Below are 21,241 nucleotides of genomic sequence, written 5' to 3'. Positions count from 1 at the left end.
ATAATTAACCACTATTTTGTATGCCAAGACAGTGCACGCCTTTAGTGTTTCTTAGGTAGCTACTTTCTTTGCACCCCTTTAAAGCTTTCTTCCTCACCAGAAAGATACCTAAAGATAAGCAAATATTAAGCCTCTTGTTTGCTGTGATTATTAACCACTATTTTGTATTCCAAGATGGTGCAGGCCTTTTTGTTTCTTGTAATGTCTTTTCACCCTTGAGCTGCCTCCTTACTGTAAAATGAATAAATGTTAACCCTGTTTTGCCAGAATATTAACTAGTATTTCTTGTATTCCAGGACAGTCCAGCGGTGAAGCGAAAAGGCCCCGCCAGAATATTAACCAGTATTTGTATTCAGGACAGTCCAGCGGTGAAGCGAAAAGGCCCCGATGTGAATATTAACTAGCATTTTGTATTCCAGGACAGTCCAGCGGGTGAAGCGAAAAGCACCCGATGAGCTGCATGCGTGGTAGCAGCTCTCTGCTGCGCGCTGGCTGTAAGAGCAGGAACACTGTGGGACTGCAAGCTCACCTCCATGTGAGTTACAGCGGACAACACCATTTAATAGGACACGATTACTTTTTTTTACTCTTACTTTTTCTATTTTTTACTTTTACTTTTTACTTTTTACACTAATACAGTGGATGCCACCACCACCGCCTTACTTTGACACTATTATTATTTGTTTCTGGATTAAGTAAGCTCTCAAGAGGTTAACGACAGCCATCGTTATTTAATCACACACATTGGTGCACGGTCCACACAGTTACGGCCATCGCTATTTAATCAGACTCTTTCATGCCCCTAATTTGAATAAGTTTACATCAAATTTGGCAGATTCTGTGATTGCCTGATGGAGTGCCTCCTATTGTCCTTAAAACTGTGCTTTGTGTTGACACCCTGCCTGTCAAACTCTTTCATCCCTGCCTATCAACATCTATCTTTCCTTCCTGCTGAAGTACTTTGTACAGCCTGTGCCTAAGAAGGGTGACCGCTCAATCCCTCAAACCACTTCCTCATAGCTTTATTTCTTCCTAAAGCTTTTGAATCAATCCTTAACCGAATATTCAAAGCACCTGTCCACTTCAACCTTCTATCTGATCGCCAGTATGGGTTCCGCAAGGCGCGCTACTTGCGATCTTCTTGCTCTCTTAACTGACTCTTGGTCATCATCTCTTAAGTAATCGGGTATCCAAACAATTTTTTCTGGTAGATTTTGGTGTGTATTTAAGTAATATGGTACCTAATCTTTTTTCATGGTAGATTTTGGTGTGTATTTAAGTAATATGGTAGCTAATCTTTTTTTTTTTGGTAGATTTTGGTGTGTATTTAAGTGATTGGGTAGCCAAACTATTTTTGTGGTAGACTTTGGTGTGTATTTAAGTAATTGGGTAGCCAAACTATTTTTTGTGGTAGATTTTGGTGTGTAGCATTTAAGTAATTGGGTAGGCAAACTATTTTTTGTGGTAGATTTTGGTGTGTATTTAAGTAATTGGGTAGGCAAACTATTTTTTTTTGGTAGATTTTGGTGTGTATTTAAGTAATTGGGTAGCCAAACTATTTTTTGTGGTAGACTTTGGTGTGTAGCATTTAAGTAATTGGGTAGGCAAACTATTTTTTGTGGTAGATTTTGGTGTGTAGCATTTAAGTAATTGGGTAGGCAAACTATTTTTTGTGGTAGATTTTGGTGTGTAGCATTTAAGTAATTGGGTAGCCAAACTATTTTTTTGGTAGATTTTGGTGTGTAGCATTTAAGTAATTGGGTAGCCAAACTATTTTTTATAGATTTTGGTGTGTATTTAAGTAATTGGGTTAAACTATTTTTGTGGTAGATTTGGTGTGCAGCATTTAGTAATTGGGTAGGCAAACTATTTTTTGTGGTAGATTTTGGTGTAAACATTTAAGTAATTGGGTAGGCAAACTATTTTTGTAGATTTTGTGCAGCATTTAAGCAATTGGCAGGCAAACTATTTTTGTGGTAGATTTTGGTGTGTAGCATTTAAGTAATCAGGTAGCTGTTTCTGGTGAAAACACCAGCTTACTCTAACATCCCTCCTATCCTGAACCTCCGTTGGAATACACTGCAAGCCAAAAAATCTAACCTAACTCAGCCTAGCATGAATTACCTAACAGGGGACCTTGTCACCCCCCCTGTCTTCACATTTCATCTGAGGAAGGGGAACAAATTTAATCTAATGTAACCCCAGACATTTAAGGCTGTGGACACAACTCTTTTTCTTCTTCCACAGGTGTCAGGCTCCTGCACAGGTGAACGGAGGTGAGTCACGGCTTAGAAGTGCTTGCTAAAAAGGTACGTGTAATAATAATACTAATAATAATAATATTAATAATAATAATAATAATACTAATAAACGGTTTATTCAATTGCAGCAGCCATCAGGCGGAAAATTTACATATCATGAGTACAATTTTACTTCGCAAATGGAACAAGTACAAAAAGAGGGGGACCGGGATCGGGGCTCTGGAATGTGTGGTAGGGATGGGGCGAGGGAGCTTGGGGTGGGGGAGGAGGGGTAGGGAGGCAGTGGTGGTGCCGAGATGGGGAAAGTGTGTTAGTCTTGTGTGTGTGTGTGTGTGTGTTTACCTGTAGTTAGGAAGTGAAGGTTTTCAGGTTTATTTTACCCACACACACACACACACACACACACACACACACACACACACACACACATAACTTCCTCTGGGCCACACTGCAAGCTGGAAACATTTAGACTAACTTGAACGTGAACCTAATTTACCTAACACACATTTTTTTTTTTTTTCCCAAACACTTAAAGCTACAGTCACACTGACTTCACGACCTGCTAACGACCACCTGCTACCTCAAAATGCTGCGATTCACCCACCGCCTCCCCACCACACCAGGTGGCAAAGAAGTTGTGCGACTGAACGGCTACCTCAGGTCGCTTAGTGTCCGTCCAGTGGGCGGCCGGACGGCAAGATTCACACCTTGGCCTCACACCTGGAGTCAGGCCAAGATGCCCACCATACGCTGACCGGTGGCCGACAGGCAAGGACCAGTACACGTCCTGTGGCAATGAGGACGGCGACCTCCCTTAACGACCTGCTGCTGACGTGTTACAGTACATAATATCTTCACCCAGTTATATTACACATTTCCCATTCTTATTTCTGTAAATTATTTGTAAAAAAAACAGTTACTTATAAAGGTAATGCAAGTATTCTGTACGTCACTGCAGCAAAAGACGGATATTTGTGACCCCCCGCCGCCCCCTATGTGCCGCAGACATGCAAAAAATGCTCCAAGCACTCTTGGTTTAACGTGTTGTTAGTATGTATGTAACATTACATTCGTTCTAAAGCATTTCCATCACCCTGGGCAGAGCAGAAGATGAAATTAACAGTTCTTTTTGAAGTGAATAACAGCCAATAGCTTTACAGACTCTCATTGTTACTGGTGTGCACGTCATGTCCTGCAGTGATTTATTTTGGTTAGGCAGAGGTGACCCATACACACTTGGCCGTGTGTTTGACCTGTGGAGCAGGTTGAGTGGGGACGGAGCTTGGACGGGCTGAGGGGCGGGACGCCACTGCCAGGAATGTAATTCATTTCCGGCAAGGGTTTGACCTACCACCAGCCGCCGACAACTCGCCGTGTGGTGGAAGGCCGGACGCCGACTACAGCCAATGACAGATGAAAAGTGCACGCACTCATCAGTGATCTCCTTCTTCTGACGGCAACCAGACGGCGCCCGCTTGCCATCCGGTCGCCGCTCAACAGTTAATGATCATCTGTTACCAGTGGCAGTCCACTAGCCGTCCAGACGAGTCCATTCGCCACCGGACGGCAACCTTTTTACGACCGGCAGCGACCTGAGAGGTCGGTTGGAGGTTTTAGAGCATGACCTAAAACCTCCATTGGTCAGGAGTGCTTCCATGTGGTATTGGTATGCTGATACCCCTTCACTGGTAGCCTGGTAACATATAGTCCAGGGTCGGGCAACCTTGAACATAGAGTGCCAAGTCTAATTAATGCCTTTTCTTTATTACCTTGCATGCCAGGTGTTATTTTTCCCACATTATAAAGCCGTATGTCCTATGGAAGTTGAGATCATAATCATATACACAGTATGTAGTGACCATTATAACTAAAGTAAAGTGTATTTTCCTGCACATGTATAACATAAATGTTACATTTTTGTAGCAATTAGCATTCCTGGTAACTAAAAATCTCTTATTTTTTATTTTAAATTTATACTCACAGTATTAATCTGATCCTTGCCCTTGCTTCCCTTTGGCCAAAGTTGAAATTTCAGGTGAGTATCTGGACACCTTGAGCTTCACACAACCCTCAGAATGATCCGCTGTAAGCTTGCTGCGATGGGGGTTGAGGATGCTCATGTGAAAATATCTGCTCACATTGATATGTAGATCCAAATGCTGATAGCAATGCAAAGCTACTTTCTTCATACAATTGAATTTATCAGGAGGAGGTCCAGGAACTTAATATGGAGGCTGCATGATCATTCATACTAGTTTCCAATATTTCAAGATCTTTAACCCGCACAGTGTTGCTTTTATAGGAGTGAAACAGGTCATGTGGGGTTGATTTTGGCCAAATAATATTATTGTCTTATAAAATTGAAAAAAATAGCTGATTTGAACGTATATAAATGTATATATGTGTGTTCCCTGTAAGCTGTCGTTTTCAGAGTCCTCACGCTGGGCACCAATACTTCCAGTGGTGGTGCGTAAGACTAAACATGTAGAACAGTACTATGTAACTTCCGCTTCTTATGTATTATTTCATACACACTGTGAATGCTAATTCCATGACTATATATTGTTTAGTTTGAGTTTCTTGTAAACTATATCTGAGGATTTATTGTCTAGCCTTTCTCTAGTCATATCATAGTACCAAATTTATCACCAGACAGACTATATTTTCTATGTGTATATAAGTAGCACAATATTATCCCTTCATTGCACAAGCATAACATGTTTTGTAACACCAACAACAAAAATTACACACAGCTGCCCAAATAACCCATTATAATGAATTTTATGTTTTTTTTATGTTGGTACTCCTGCATACCACAGCCCGCCCTCGCCCTGGGCCAGCTGATCACATACCCCAAACATTTTCCCATTTACTACGTGAGCTTCCGCTTTTGCATTTGCTGTCAATTAATTTGGTATTGCTCTGCTACTGTACAATTTACATAACATCCCAATTTTACAAGTATATCTAAGAGGTAATTGTGTATTACCTCTGGACTGTAGCATATCCCATGAAATCTGTATGGTTGGGAAACTGATGACTCAGGTTCTGAGCCAGGAATGAATACAAGGAGAAACAGACAGCAACAACCCTGTTGGGCCCAACGAGGCTGCCTGTATAGCCAACACTACACTAACTACAACTACAGTTCTATACTTCTATCTATCTACTGTGGGCCAAAGTAAGTAAGATGAGTGAATGAATGATATGAAAGCACATGTGCATAAAAGACAGCAGAAATAATGTGGCAATTGATGCTTACATAGGAAAAGTGTATTGGCTAATGTACCACAACTAACTGTTGACACGCAAATACGCATCTCATGGCCATAGGAAAAAAATCTTGTGCCTGTAAACTTCAGGTTTCCGTATTATAAACGGCCATAGGGAAAAAAAACTTGTGCCTGTAAACTTTCAGGTTTCCAGACATAAACGGCCATAGGGAAAAAAACTTGTGCCTGTAAACTTCAGGTTTCCGATTATAAACGCCATAGGGAAAAAAACTTGTGCCTGTAAACTTTCAGGTTTCCGTATTATAAACGCCATAGGGAAAAAATCTTGTGCCTGTAAACTTCAGGTTTCGTACATAAACGGCCATAGGGAAAAAAAACTTGTGCCTGTAAACTTTCAGGTTTCCGTATTATAAACGGCCATAGGGAAAAAACTTGTGCCTGTAAACTTTCAGGTTTTATTATAAACGGCCATAGGGAAAAAAACTTGTGCCTGTAAACTCAGGTTTCCATTATAAACGCCATGGGGAAAAAAAATCCTGCACCTGTAAACTTTCAGGTTTCAGATTATAAACTTCTGTCTTTCATTAGCAGCAAATGAAACATATTTTCCTATGCTCTATAGTATATACATTATTTACAATTATCTATACCACTTAGTATATCTTGAGAGTGTGATATACCTCAAAACACGGGTCCAGACAAAGAGCTTGTCGCAGGGCACACATGAACCTCGTGATTTTATGCTGTTTTGGCCGAGTGTGGTGGTGCGCAGACGGCAAGGCTTTTGGGCTTTTTTCTTGGCAGCTGTAGGTGGGATATACTTGGGAAATGACGACCTGTGAGACGGTAGATCGTCACCATGAGATGCTCGTCGCCGCCCTGCTGTAGGAAGAGGCTCGAATACTGCTCAAGAAGCTGTCTTATTACCTCCTTGTGAAGTCATGGAGGTCGGCTTCTCGCCAGTTTTGACCTGGTATAGAATATGGGCGTTGAGGATAGCACAGTCAATCAGATGAAAACATCTTTTTGTACCATTTCATTGTTTTCCTTGAACATTCCACAGATGACATCATGCTGTCACTTTTATCTACAAGGCGCATGTTTTGCTTGTAGACAATAACACATTCAGGTTTGTCGATGAAGGTTTTGTGGAATGGTCAATGTTCTCACTCGTTGGTAACTTTGTCTGTGGACACTGGTGAGGAGATGAACGTCTCTCTTGTCCTTCCATTTCACTGCAAGAATGTTGTTTGCCTGTTTAGAACAACATCGCCCTTCTGCAGTCCGATGGGGAATTTGGCCATAAACTTGCGATTTGGCTTTACTGCACCACAGGCCCCAGTCATTCTCTCATGCAGATAGTGGAACAGTGTAGGACTGGTGTACCAGTTGTCAACAAAAAGTATATGTCCTTGACCAAGGTAAGACTCAAGCATGGTACTGACAACGCCCTGATATGCCCAACTTATTCTCTTTGATGTTTGTTCTGCCCAGTGTACAAAATCATGTCCAAAATGAAGCCAGTTTCACAGTCACAAAGAACAAATAGTTTTAGGCCAAATCGGTGGCGCTTGGATGGGATGTACTGGCGAAAGTGTAAATTACCACGCCCACAGAACCAAACTTTCATCAATAACTAAATTTTGAAATGGTTTGAATGATGACTTGAACTATGGCAAATGTAGTCAAAGATGGGCCTTATTTTTCTCATTTTGTCATCATCAGTTGGCTGAGTGTTATCTTGAAGTGTAAGGTTTGTAGCAAAGCAATGAACCTGTTTACTGACATGATTTTACTGAAATAGGCTGGCGAAGAAGTGGATCTGTCACCAGTATTCCTTATAATTTTCCTTGGAGTGAGCCCCATCAGCATAACTAAAGCCAAAAATGAGTACATTTTTTACATCTGTGTCCTGCCATTGCAAGAAACGAGAGTGTGGATGGAGTATTTTACCTGCTATCATAAAGCCATGAAACTTGTTGCTTTTGACTATATGAGCCATTATGTCTTCCGTGAAAAACAACCTAAAATATTCACTCTCTGTGCTGCCATCATGAACGAGTCCATGTGGTATACCACGACCATGAAGATCAAACTGAAAATCAGTGGGCAAAGTCATGACCATCTCTCCATTCCCATTGTACATCAGCATCAGCATTTATTGTTTGGTGTTGAGCTTGGGATGATGGTGTGTGCGCTTGACTAGCGAGGTCATGCAGTGGCTGAGAAGCTGATGGTGAGGAAGCACCTACTACAAGCCCAGACTCCCCACCATCCCTTTTCCGCTTCTTGCTGGAATGAGCAGGAGCAGATTCACTTTCATTTTCATCATCACTCCCCTGTCTGATTGTATGTAATCAGAGTCATCTTCATCGCCCTCCTCAGAGAGATCACTGTCCCCAACTCTGTGACATTATCGCCATAGAGAATATTCTCTATTTGCCGATGTCAAGCCCCGCGCATGGTGCACAGGACAACATGTGCTAACAGCGAGGGTGTAGCAGCGTGTCTGGCTATCATGACTCATTGTTGGGCCAACCCGCCAACCCGGGCGCCACGCCCAGGGCTGCCAACACAACCGACGATGACTGTAAGCATGAACACAAAATATATTGAAATTGCTATTCGTTGGAATGATATAAAATAGCTGATCTACTGAACAGTATTTTGAGTATATTGATAAGTAATTATGACACCACTGACATATTTTTATAAATATACCTATTTTTTCAATAAATCATTCGTGGTCATGGATATATTCTATGTAATAGACCACAGCAATACAATAAAAAATGAGAGTGAGCTTTCAAATCATATTTAGGCATAGAAAAGACATCTTGAACCATTTCTACAGGTTTAGGTGCCATGAAGTAAAAGAAAACGATGATCGATATATACGCATTAAACACTTTCCTCCCGAACGATATATAATGCATCAAACACTTTACGGGTTAAATTTAGCTGACCACAATGATGAGGCTTGAAGGTCAATCAACTGCATTTCCAACTCCTCAGTTTCCATCCACTCAAAGAGAGACTCGTCCAACTCACTGTATTTAAAGGTGTCTGGTCTGATTAAAAACAAAAACACTGGGCCAGTGTGTTGGAAATCTTGAAATCTGATTGAGGACTCAGACTTTAATTCTTGCATGTACACCTGAAGATCAGTAGTGTTGACAGGATGAATTGCAGACAAGTTCTTCAAGTTTTTGAAGTAACGGAAAGAACCAGTTTTGATATCTGATGAGTAAACTGCAAGCTTTGCAACAAATGCCTTCCCAATATCATACAAATCCATCACTGTTTTTCCTGCACCTTGCAAGATAAGATTGAGGTCATTTAGATGTTTGGTGATGTCTGAGAAAACAAGTTTTACAGTCCAGTCTCTGTCCTCCAGCTCAGGACAGGGGTGTCATTTCAGATTTTTCTGGGGGCAGACAGTTTGGTGAGCAAAGAGCTTCTCTCTATATATATATATATATTTTTTTTTTTTTTGCTTTTTTTAAACCACATAAGCAAGGTTTTTCAGCATAAATTATATAATCTCACTACTGTTCATTTACCTTATCATCACGGGTAGCTATATAAGAATATAAACAGACCAGACAGACAAGGATTAAGAAACAATATTTCCGAGAAATTTCATGTATTTATGATTGTACATTTGAAAGGTAAACATGAGTACAGGACCTTCTTTTTCTTATATTTGAGTTTTAAGGAAAATATATTTTATAAAGCTGCCAATGCCGGGCATTATTGAAAGTTAAAAAACAATTGCATCATTACTGTAATGAAATTAACATCAAGATAATTAAGTATGAGCAATAATACTGTTGATAATTTGAGTATACTCACCATACTGAAAAATTAAATAAAAGTAATACTGTTGATAATTTGAGTATACTCATCATACTGAAAAATGAAATAAAAGTAATACTGTTGATAATTTGAGTACCATAACAAAACGAAAATAAGTTTTTTTTACTACAGTCCTATATACTTCCTTCTTAACTGACTCTTGGTCATCCTCTCTTAGCCGTTTCGGTGAAACTTTTGCTATTGCGCTGGACATATCAAAAGCTTTTGATAGGGTCTGGCACAAATCTTTGCTTTCTAAACTACCCTCCTACGGTTTCTATCCTTCTCTCTGTACCTTTATCTCCAGTTTCCTTTCTGACCGTTCTATTTCTGCCGTGGTAGACGGTCACTGTTCTTCCCCTAAATCTATTAACAGTGGTGTCCCACAGGGTTCTGTCCTATCTCCCACTCTTTTTCTGTTGTTCATTGATGATCTTCTTTCCAAAACGAACTGTCCTATCCATTCCTACGCCGATGATTCCACTCTGCATTATTCAACTTCTTTTAATAGAAGACCCACCCTTCAGGAACTTAACGACTCAAGGCTGGAGGCTGCAGAACGCTTAGCCTCAGACCTTACTATTATTTCCGACAAGCAAGAAGAACCTGGTGTCCTTCAACGCCTCAAAACACAGTTTCTCCACCCATCCACTCGACACAATCTTCCAAACAACTATCCCTATTCTTTGACAACACCCAGCTATCACCTTCCTCAACACTAAACATCCTCGGTCTATCCTTAACTCAAAATCTCAACTGGAAACTTCATATCTCATCTCTTACTAAATCAGCTTCCTCGAGGCTGGGCGTCTGTACTGCCTCCGCCAGTTCTTCTCCCCTGCACAGTTGCTGTCCATATACAGGGCCTGTCCGCCTCGTATGGAGTATGCATCTCATGTGGGGGGCTCCACTCACAGCCTTCTGACAGAGGAGGCAAAGGCTCTTCGTCTCATCAGCTCTCCTCCTCATACTGATAGTCTTCTACCTCTTAAATTCGGCCGAATGTTGCCTCTCTTTCTATCTTCTATCGATATTTCCACGCTGACTGCTCTTCTGAACTTGCTAACTGCATGCCTCCCCCCCTCCCGCGGCCCCGCTGCACTCGACTTTCTACTCCTGCTCATTCCTATACTGTCCAAACCCCTTATGCAAGAGTTAACCAGCATCTTCACTCTTTCATCCCTCACGCTGGTAAACTCTGGAACAATCTTCCTTCATCTGTATTTCCTCCTGCCTACGACTTGAACTCTTTCAAGAGGAGGGTATCAGGACACCTCCTCCCGAAACTGACTTATCTTTCGGCCACCTCTTTGGATTCTTTTTAGGAGCAGCGAGTAGCGGGCTTTTTTTTTTTATTAATGTTTACTTTTTTGTGCCCTTGAGCTGTCTCCTTTGCTGTAAAAAAAAAAAAAAAAAAAAATACAATCACACCAATGGGTACCGGCGGTGTCTCATGCGAGCAAAATCATCGACTAGTTCTTCCAGATCAAAAGACTTGACCATGTGTTTCTCTGTGGCCATCAACAACAAGGAAGATAGCCGGTCATCCCCAGTTTTTGTTCTCAGGTAGTTCTTTACATGTTTTAACACAGAAAAAAACCTCTCGTTACTAGCAGTAGTGACTGGAATGGTTAGCAAAATTTTAAGGATAGCTAGCAACTCTGTAGCAACTGTGTGTGTGTTAACACACACACACACACACACACACACACACACACACACACACACACACACACACACCACCACAACAACAACAACAACAACAACAACAAAATAATAATAATAATAATTAAAAAAAAAAAAAAAAAAATATATATATATATATATATATATATATATATATATATATATATATATATATATATATATATATATATATATATATATATATATATATATATATATATATATATATCTATATATAACGAAATCCCGCTGCTGTTTCTTCTTGAGGCTTCACAGGGGCAAACTGAGGCTTGGGGGCATCTTGAGTCTTGGGGGCAACTGCCCCAAGACCCCCAAATGACGCCCCTGGCTCAGGATAGTCTTGGCCTTTTTCTGATAAGATAATCTTTATTTCATCAAAGCATTCCACAAACCTCCCCAATACCTTCCCACAGCTTAACCACCTAACACTGCTGTGCAAGGGTATATCTTTGTAAGCACTGTCCACCTCTTCAAGGAAAGCTTGAAACTGCCTGTGCATAAGAGAAGAGTGTGCAACAAGAACATTCACTACTTTTGTAACAGAAGCCATCACTTTGTTGAGATCAGAGCTCCAGATCTTGGCACATCAATTTTCTTGATGAATTATGCAGTGCAATTTCAGAATGGGGTGCCCAATTTTATCCTCAACCATCTTAGTAAAACCCTTGTTTTTTCCTACCATGGCAGGGGCACCATCCGTTGTAACTGCAAAAATCTTTCTGATGTCAACCCCTCTGTCCTCAAAATGATCAGTGAATGTCTTGAGTATGTCCTCTCCCTTGGTAGTGCCACACACAGGTTTAAGACAGCACAGCTCCTCGTGTATCTCTGTGTCACTATACCTGGCAAAAACAGCCAAGCGGGGAATGTCATTTATATCCACGCTTTCATCCAGGGCCACACTGAACACAGGTGTAGTGCTGCTCACTTACATTAGCAGCCATTTCAGAAACACGTCTCTCCACGGTCCTAGCTGAGACAGGCATGTCTTTTATCCTTGAGATGATCATGTGTTTGTTTGATATGCCATCAAATAACACCTCAGAGCACTCTAGGAAAGCTGCTTTTATAAAATCTCCATCAGTAAAAGGCTTTCCATGCTTGGCAATACACAGAGCTTGTTTTTAACTGGCCTCAGTTGCATTGTTTTTGTGAGCACTCAGGTTCTTAAACACATTACTTTGTTTCTCATAGCGCGATACTGCTTTCTTAATCGCTGCAGCCTTGTCTGTACTGTCCTTGAAAGTCTTCTCGTGTCTTGTTTCAAAGTGTCTCTTAACACTCGATGTGCGGCACACGACATTTTCGCAGCAGAGAGCACACACAGCACGATCATTCTGCTGAATAAATCCAAAGTCATTTCCATGATGCCTGAAATGATCGGACATCAAGCTGGACTTTTTTCGCAGTAGCCATGGCGACAGTAACTAGAAAGAGTGTCACCCACGGCGGCTAAATAGTTACTGAAGCAGAATATGAACGCTGCCATGCGTGACTGATGTGTCACCAGCGGCAACGTGTCTCATACTCGTTTACATCTCGTTGTACTCACGTATTCCTCATCGCGGGTACGAAACATTTTCGTTTTAATTCAATGTATCATTGGAAAGAATGATTTAAAATCGTTCGAAGATTTAAACTGTGATAAAAGTAAGGATGTGCAATTCACATTCTCTCTCTCTCTCTCTCTCTCTCTCATTATTCTGTTTTTTAACCTTTTCTTTGCTTCTTCGAATCACGCGGCGTGCCATAGGCAAGCACTCTGCGTGCCAAAGGTTGCCGACCCCTGATATAATCCCAGGTATTTCTCTGCCTCTGTGGTGGATAGTGGAGTGTTTCCCATGTGGTATTGGTGTGCTGGGTATCCCTTCACTGGTAGCCTGGTAACATACACTCCCAGGTCTTTCTCTGCCTCTGTGGTGGATAGTGGTGTGTTTCCCATGTGGTATTGGTGTGCTGGATATCCCTTCACTGGTAGCCTGGTAACATATAGTCCCACGTCTTTCTCTGCCTCTGTGGTGGATAGTGGAGTGTTTCCCATGTGGTATTGGTGTGCTGGATATCCCTTCACTGGTAGCCTGGTAACATACACTCCCAGGTCTTTCTCTGCCTCTGTGGTGATAGTGGAGTGTTTCCCATGTGGTATTGGTGTGCTGGATATCCTTCACTGGTAGCCTGGTAACATACAGTCCCAGGTCTTTCTCTGCCTCTGTGGTGGATAGTGGAATGTTTCCATGTGGTATTGGTGTGCTGATATCCCTTCACTGGTAGCCTGGTAACATACACCCCAGGTCTTTCTCTGCCTCTGTGGTGGATAGTGGAGTGTTTCCCATGTGGTATTGGTGTGCTGGATATCCCTTCACTGGTAGCCTGGTAACATATAGTCCCATGTCTTTCTCTGCCTCTGTGTTGGAATAGTTGAGTGTTTCCCATGGTATTGGTGTGCTGGATATCCCTTCACTGGTAGCCTGGCAACATACAGTCCCAGGTCTTTCTCTGCCTCTGTGGTGGATAGTGGAGTGTTTCATGGTACTGGTGTGCTGGATATCCCTTCACTGGTAGCCTGGTAACATACACTCCCAAGTCTTTCTCTGCCTCTGTGGTGGATAGTGGAGTGTTTCCCATGTGGTACTGGTGTGGTGGATATCCTTTCACTGGTAGCCTGGTAACATACACTCCCAGGTCTTTCTCTGCCTCTGTGGTGGATAGTGGAGTGTTTCCCATGTGGTATTGGTGTGCTGGATATCCCTTCACTGGTAGCCTGGTAACATACACTCCCAGGTCTTTCTCTGCCTCTGTGGTGGATAGTGGAGTGTTTCCCATGTGGTATTGGTGTGCTGGATATCCTTCACTGGTAGCCTGGTAACATACACTCCCAGGTCTTTCTCTGCCTCTGTGGTGGATAGGAGTGTTTCCATGTGGTATTGGTGTGCTGGATATCCCTTCACTGGTAGCCTGGCAACATGCACTCCCAGGTCTTTCTGCCTCTGTGGTGGATAGTGGAGTGTTTCCCATGTGGTATTGGTGTGCTGGATATCCTTCACTGGTAGCCTGGTAACATGCATGCACCCAGGTCTTTCTCTGCCTCTGTAGTGGATAGTGGAGTGTTTCCCATGTGGTATTGGTGTGCTGGATATCCCTTCACTGGTAGCCTGGTAACATAATGGTCGCAGGTCTTACTCTGTGGTGGATAGTGGAGTGTTTCCCATGTGGTATTGGTGTGCAGGACTTTACATTTTTCTTCATTGAATTGTAGCAGACACTTTTGTTCCATTCCTGTAGCTTGGTGAGGTATTCTGTTAGGAAATCCATAGTCTAGGGGTCACACTGCCCTAACCTAACGTAACCTCCTTAATGGGAGACTTTGAACCCCGCGACCCCTCGTTTTCACACTTAATCTCAGCATGACAAATTAAATCAAACTAATTTAAACTAACATATCCTTATGTAACCTGCCTAATGTTTACTTATTTATTTATTTTTTTGCTGCTTCAACTCACCCTGTTTTCACATTTCATCTCAGGCCTGTACTTTTTTTTTTGGGGGGGGGCTAGAGGGCATCATACACATCTCTCTCTCTCTCTGTCTCTCTCTCTCTCTCTCTCTCTCTCTCTCTCTCTCTCTCTCTCTCTCTCTCTCACTCTCTCTTTCACCCAAAAAATAATGTAACCACATACACAGGTCAGACGAGCCGCACGGGCGCAGGTCACAACAGGTCACCACATGCAGGTCACACAGCCAGCGTCCATAACCTGACCCCTAAGAGTGGATACCAGCTGTCTGGAGTGGATACAGAAGTGGATTCCTTACAGCATCGGAACTCCCGTAAGAGGAGACGTAGGAAGCACGGCTGTGGAGGAGGAGGAGGAGGAGGAGGAGGAGGAGGAGGAGGAGGAGGAGGAAGGGTTAGAAGAGGCATGGATTAAAGAGAAAATAAAGTAAATAAGAAAATGAGACGAAGGGATTGAGAGAGAGAGAGAGAGAGAGAGAGAGAGAGAGAGAGAGAGAGAGAGAGAGAGAGAGAGAGAGAGAGAGAGAGAGAGAGATTTTTTTTGAGTTTTGGTTTATGGAAGGAGTTAGTTAGAGAGAGAGAGAGAGAGAGAGAGAGAGAGAGAGAGAGAGAGAGAGAGAGAGAGACAGAGAGAGTTATAGTAGGGAAGAGAGAGAGAGAGAGAGAGAGAGAGAGAGAGAGAGAGAGAGAGAGAGAGAGAGAGAGAGAGAGAGAGAGAGAGAGAGAGAGAGAGAAGTTTGAGAGAGTTTATGGAAGAGAAGGAGAGAAGAGAGAGAGAGAGAGAGAGAGAGAGAGAGAGAGAGAGAGAGAGAGAGAGAGAGAGAGAGAGAGAGAGAGAGAGAGAGAGAGAGAGAGAGAGAGAGAGAGAGAGAGTTTGAGTTATGAGTTTAGGAAGGGTAGGAAGAAGAGAGAGAGAGAGAGAGAGAGAGAGAGAGAGAGAGAGAGAGAGAGAGAGAGAGAGAGAGAGAGAGAGAGAGAGAGAGAGAGAGAGAGAGAGAGAGAGAAGTTTGAGTTATGGAAGGGAAGGAAGAAGAGAGAGAGAGAGAGAGAGAGAGAGAGAGAGAGAGAGAGAGAGAGAGAGAGAGAGAGAGAGAGAGAGAGAGAGAGAGAGAGAGAGAGAGAGAGAGAGAGAGAGAGAGAGAGACAGAGAGAGAGAGAGAGAGAGAGAGAGAGAGAGAGAGAGAGAGAGAGAGAGAGAGAGAGAGAGAGAGAGAGAGAGAGAGAGAGAGAGAGAGAGAGAGAGAGAGAGAGAGAGAGAGAGAGAGAGAGAGAGAGAGAGAGAGAGAGAGAGAGAGAGAGAGAGAGAGAGAGAGAGAAGGGAGAGACCGAGAGAGAGAGAGAGAGAGAGAGAGAGAGAGAGAGAGAGAGAGAGAGAGAGAGAGAGAGAGACTTGCACACTTTTTTTATATATTTGTTTTATTTTAGTTATTATTTTTTTATTTTTAACTATTTCATATTTATAATTATTTCCTTCTTCCCTCCCCCTCCTCCCTTTCCTCCTCTTCTTCTTCTTTAAATTTTTTTCTTTCCTTATAATATAAATTTTCTTTTCATATATTTTCTTTTTCTTATTATTTTTCTCCTTCAACCTCCCCCTTCCCTTCCTTCCTTCTCCTCCCTCCCCAACTCCCTCCTAACTCTTCCTTACCCCCTAGGTCAAGATCTCGATCACCCTCGAGTCTCGCCACTGGAAACTTCCCGAGAGCTGCGGGCGCCTCACACTCCACCTCCAAGCTGACCCAGGACTGTCCCGAGCTGAGCTGCACGACATAACCTATGCTAAGATCGAACCCGCCCGCAACCTCAAGATCAAGTACGGGTCACCCAAGACTAGGAGACACCGTAGCCTTCGCCGATCTAAGAGGCGGGTGATTGGGGTCTGAAGGGGCTGTTTTTAGGGGCGAGAGGGCGAGGATAAGACTGTAGGGTTACTGTCAGTGCTGAGAGAAAAAAAAGAGACGGGTAATTTTTGGGTCTGATTTTGGTGCCTGAGGGGGTGGAAAAGAGTAGAAGGGAAGGACAGGGGCTGAGAAGGAGTTGTCAGGGTGCTATGGGTTTAGTAATGGGCTGGTTTGGGGCTTTTTAGAGGGCTGATTTAGGGCTGAGAGTGTAAGGCCACACAGAAAGTGAGGAAGCTAGCGAGAGCGGCACGGCGAGTTTCTGTGGCCACACGAAAAGCAAGGCGAGGCGAAGGTTGTCATGGCAATGTGACTCCGCGGAGCAGTATAGCGCAGCAACACTACACACTCCTTGCCGGCACCCACCCCGTCGAGGAATGAGGTGGAAAATTTATATACACAGTTCCGTTCTTCACTTATTTGGCATTTTATGAAAAATTTGTATACACCATCAGGAGGCTTTTCTCTATAAGATGGAATCGTTTATTTTAGTCTTTACTTGATAGCCGCTGCAAGTGGTAGCTATGTGCACTATGTGTTATAAACATTACGGACTGATTATTTAACTTCAACTCGTCACTATTTTTTTTCTTCTTTTTTTTTACGTTGCTGCCTATTGCGCCAGTAGGCATCTTCCCGGTGGGGCCTGATGGTAGGCCCAAGGCTTCTTCCAGGTGGGGCCTGATGGTCGGCCCAGCCCGTTCTGGCGCAGGCGAGTGTTTATAGTGGCGCCATCTTGCATTGGCTCATGCTGTCCCCCGGAACTCATTCTTGATTCACTTGGACAGCTTCCTCTAGAGTCCGGGTTGATGGGTGGTCTTCAGGACAGCATGTGGGTAGTTTTAAGCCACTCGCTGGTGACTGAAAAATCCGAGGTGGTAGCGTGGGGATTTGAACTCACGTCGTCCATCACGCGGTGAATGTGGGCCCAGTACGCTACCAGTTCAGCCACCGCCTACCCAATTTATTTAGTATATGTTTTATTGAGCTTTCACAAACATATTTGTAGTTATTTGAGTTCTCCAATGACTGCTGCGTCTAATGGTGTTAACCAAAATGTCCTATCTAATGCATGAGTTGAGTTATGGCAAATACAGTAAACCCTGGTTATAACGGACCTGCTTTTAAAGGATTTTAGATATAACAGACAAGGTCAGAGGGTCACAGAGACCCACCGAGAATAGTTTTTGAGCCACCCGACTCCGGTAACTACAATAGCTCCTGCTGCCCACCTGCCCCTCCTCCTGCTGCCCCATCCTTGGCTTACCATAGCCTATAGCTCCTGCTGCCCACCTGCCCCTCCTCCTGCTGCCCCATCCTTGGCTTACCATAGCCTATAGCTCCTGCTGCCCACCTGCCCCTCCTCCTGCTGCCCCATCCTTGGCTTATCATAGCCTATAGCTCCTGCTGCTCACCTGCCCCTCCTCCTGCTGCCCCATCCTTGGCTTACCACAGCCTATAGCTCCTGCTGGCCACCTGCCCCTCCTCCTGCTGCCCCATCCTTGGCTTATCATAGCCTATAGCTCCTGCTGGCCACCTGCCCCTCCTCCTGCTGCCCCATCCTTGGCTTACCATAGCCTATAGCTCCTGCTGGCCACCTGCCCCTCCTCCTGCTGCCCCATCCTTGGCTTATCATAGCCTATAGCTCCTGCTGGCCACCTGCCCCTCCTCCTGCTGCCCCATCCTTGGCTTACCACAGCCTATAGCTCCTGCTGGCCACCTGCCCCTCCTCCTGCTGCCCCATCCTTGGCTTACCACAGCCTATAGCTCCTGCTGGCCACCTGCCCCTCCTCCTGCTGCCCCATCCTTCACTTACCGCAGTCTTTTTCAGCCCACCTCATGAAACATTTTCCTCTTCGTGTCTCCATTCAAATGAAGAGCGTATTCACACCACAACAAAGTCTTGTGCATCAATCCAGGATGTAAAGGTAATGGAAAAGAGCCAAGTGTTTGTGAGTGTCAGTACTGACACAAATAAGTGGGTCAAGGGGGCTAAGCCCCAAGGTCGGTGGGCAAGGTTAAGTTATGTTTGGTCAGTAGATTTATTCTGCACGCAGTGAGGAAATATGCAGCGCGGGACTGGACATGGTATCGGCATGCGTGGTCCAATTGGCGGGCCTGTGTTGCGAGAAATACCTCCTTGCAGAAATTAGTCGCTCTGCTGTCCACCATGCATGTGCACTGTGGGAATGCACAGGAGGAAAAACATCAATTTGCCAGGTTTTGTTCTAGTTTGTCCACATGTGACCTTTGTGAGCAGTGAGTGAACTGTAGAAACTGTCAGCAAGTTGAACATCTCTTTGCGAGCTATCAGTGCTGCAGCTGCGGCGGGTGTAACACAGGCATGGAAAAGTCAATCATTAAAATATCGTGACAGAAAGAGTCAACAGATTAACACCTCGATAACTACAAAAATTAAGAAGTTTTGTCTACCAGTGTGGAATTGGCACACTTGTAAAATTTCCCCGTAGCAATATGGCCCCCAGCAGGGCCCCACTGCCAGCTTCAGTGGCTCACAGTCCATCGCCAAGCGGCTACACAGACAACTTGCAGATAACACAATAAAAAAATATAGATATACCTACATTATTTGGTTCATTGGTATTATTTTACATTTTTTTTTTTCGCTGCTCATAACAGACTTTCAGCATTAACGGACTAAGGTCCCCAATTAGTCCGTTATATCGAGGGTTTGCTGTAAAATGGAAGCATGTCTGTGATGTCACACCTGACCGAGCAAACTCGTGAGAAAAGTTAATCGTCAACTCTCCTCTCTTTCTCGCTGATCACCTCCAAGCTTTCGCCAGTACCTGCCAGTGTGGCCAACACCTCCATTGCTTATATTGTGTATTAAAGTTTCTTGCCCTCGCCACTCTGTGGCCTAAGAGAAGGTAGGGGAATTTAGGGCTGTTTTGGGACTGAAGGAGAAGAAGAGAAGGAAAGAGGCTGAAATGAGAGATACAGGGTGTTAGGATGCTATTGGTCTAAAATGGACTGATTTAGGGCTGTTTAGGGGCTGAGGGACTGAGAAAGAGCATAGAGGAAAGGAAGGGCTATAAGGTTGCTATTGGGCTGAAAGATTGAGGTAAGGGAAGGGCTGAGAAAGTGAGGGCTGATTATGGGTCAGAGAGAGGGTAGAGGAAGGAAAGGGCTGAAATGAGAGATAAAAGTGAGAAAGGGGGCCAGGATGCTATGGGTTCAAGAAAAGGGTCTTTTTGGCTTTGTAAGGCTGTTTAAGGGCTTGTATAGAGGGAGAAAAAGGGCTGTCATGAGAGGGAACTGAGGTGGTGTTTGGAAGGGCTCACAGGGTGAAGAAATGAAAAGGTCAAGGAGAGGGAGGCTGAAGTGAAGGAAGGGAAGGGAAGGAAGGAAGAAGGAAGCTGAGAAGGGAAGGAAGTGAAGGGAAGGAGGCTGAAAGTGAAGGAAGGGAAGGAGGGGCTGGAAAAGTGAAGGGAAGGAAGGGAGGGCTGAAAAGTGAAGGAAGGGAAGGGAGGGCTGGAAAAGTGAAGGAAGGAAGGAGGGGCTGGAAAAGTGAAGGAAGGGAAGGGAGGGCTGGAAAAGTGAAGGGAAGGAAGGGGCTGGAAAAGTGAAGGAAGGAAGGGCTGAAAAGTGAAGGGAAGGGAAGGAGGGCTGAAAAGTGAAGGAAGGAAGGGAGGGCTGAAAAGTGAAGGAAGGGAAGGGAGGGGCTGGAAAAGTGAAGGGAAGGGAAAGGAGGGGCTGGAAAAGTGAAGGGAAGGGAAGGGAGGGGCTGGAAAAGTGAAGGGAAGGGAAGGGAGGGGCTGGAAAAGCGAAGGGAAGGGAAGGGAGGGGCAGTTACAAAAGGTGGCGGAGAGAGAGGCTAGTGGAGGAGGCGGTGGCTGAGTGGATAGTGTGACGGTGCTGCGTTCAGGACGACGCGAGTTCAATCCCCGCCCGGTGCCACAAGCTGGGATTTTTGAGCCACCGCCGAGAGGCCTAAGACTACCCACATGCTGCCCAGAAGACCACCTATCAACCCGGACTCTAGATTCTGGGATTAAAGATGAGCTCCAGGGGGCAGCATGAGCCAGTGTAAGATGGCGCCACTATAAACACTTGCCTGTGCCACAACGGGCTGGGCCGACCATCACTGACACGAAGGAAGGCCTACCAGTGCAATAGGCGTAGACGTCAAAAAATAAAAAAATAAAATAAATCAAAAATCAAAACAAGGCAAGGTTGGAGCACTGGGATAAGTGTACACACTTTAACAAGGAGAAATCTGCCACAAACATTATGACGGGAATGTTTACATGGATTTACAGGTCATGAGAGGTCAGGAACAGGATGTTAAGTCAAGGGCTAAAGGGACACACATATATATTGCTGAAAAAACACAGACTGAGACTTTGAAATAAATTGGTTCACAAAAAATAAGTGTGTGTGTTTGTATGTGTGTAATACACAACGGCCTGATAACGTGTTGGACCTGTAAATCGCCAGCAAGGACCTCCAGACATGACCAAGTCCTCCTAAAGTCCTAAAATCCTTGATCATAAACCTACATTATAAAACAAAAACAAACCAATTACATTATTATTATTATTATTATTATTATTATTATTATTATTATTATTATTTCAGCAATTCCATCGATTGCAAGGCCAGTCCTCCCATTGATGGTGAGAGCCCCTGCCCCCTCTCCCGGGGCCCCCACACCAGTGCCACGCTGCCCAGGCACCCGAAGGTGAGTGCCAGATGGTTTGGTCTGGGGCACTAACATAAGAATTTATGGTAATTTTTTTTAATTACTTA

At 43.9% G+C, this 21,241-nt stretch overlaps 2 long non-coding RNA genes across 2 annotated transcripts; one reads left to right on the top strand and one right to left on the bottom strand.

Moving 5' to 3' along the window:
- Positions 1 to 14,786: 14,786 nt before the first annotated feature.
- Positions 14,787 to 15,106, top strand: LOC126991890 (uncharacterized). The gene is made up of 2 exons (XR_007745907.1): positions 14,787 to 14,911; positions 14,942 to 15,106. It is a non-coding gene; the product is annotated as an uncharacterized LOC126991890 (long non-coding RNA).
- A 1,340-nt stretch (positions 15,107 to 16,446) lies between these two features.
- LOC126991891 (uncharacterized) lies at positions 16,447 to 18,729 on the bottom strand. Its single transcript, XR_007745908.1, has 3 exons — positions 18,006 to 18,729; positions 17,884 to 17,944; positions 16,447 to 17,822 (listed from the first exon to the last, which is right to left on the bottom strand). It is a non-coding gene; the product is annotated as an uncharacterized LOC126991891 (long non-coding RNA).
- Between the last annotated feature and the right edge of the window lie 2,512 nt (positions 18,730 to 21,241).

The sequence above is a fragment of the Eriocheir sinensis genome, unplaced genomic scaffold, assembly GCF_024679095.1.
Source record: "Eriocheir sinensis breed Jianghai 21 unplaced genomic scaffold, ASM2467909v1 Scaffold357, whole genome shotgun sequence".
NCBI classification, from domain to species: domain Eukaryota; kingdom Metazoa; phylum Arthropoda; class Malacostraca; order Decapoda; family Varunidae; genus Eriocheir; species Eriocheir sinensis.
Note: the sequence above shows the minus strand (reverse complement) of the source record. Positions and strands in the feature narration are given on the sequence as shown.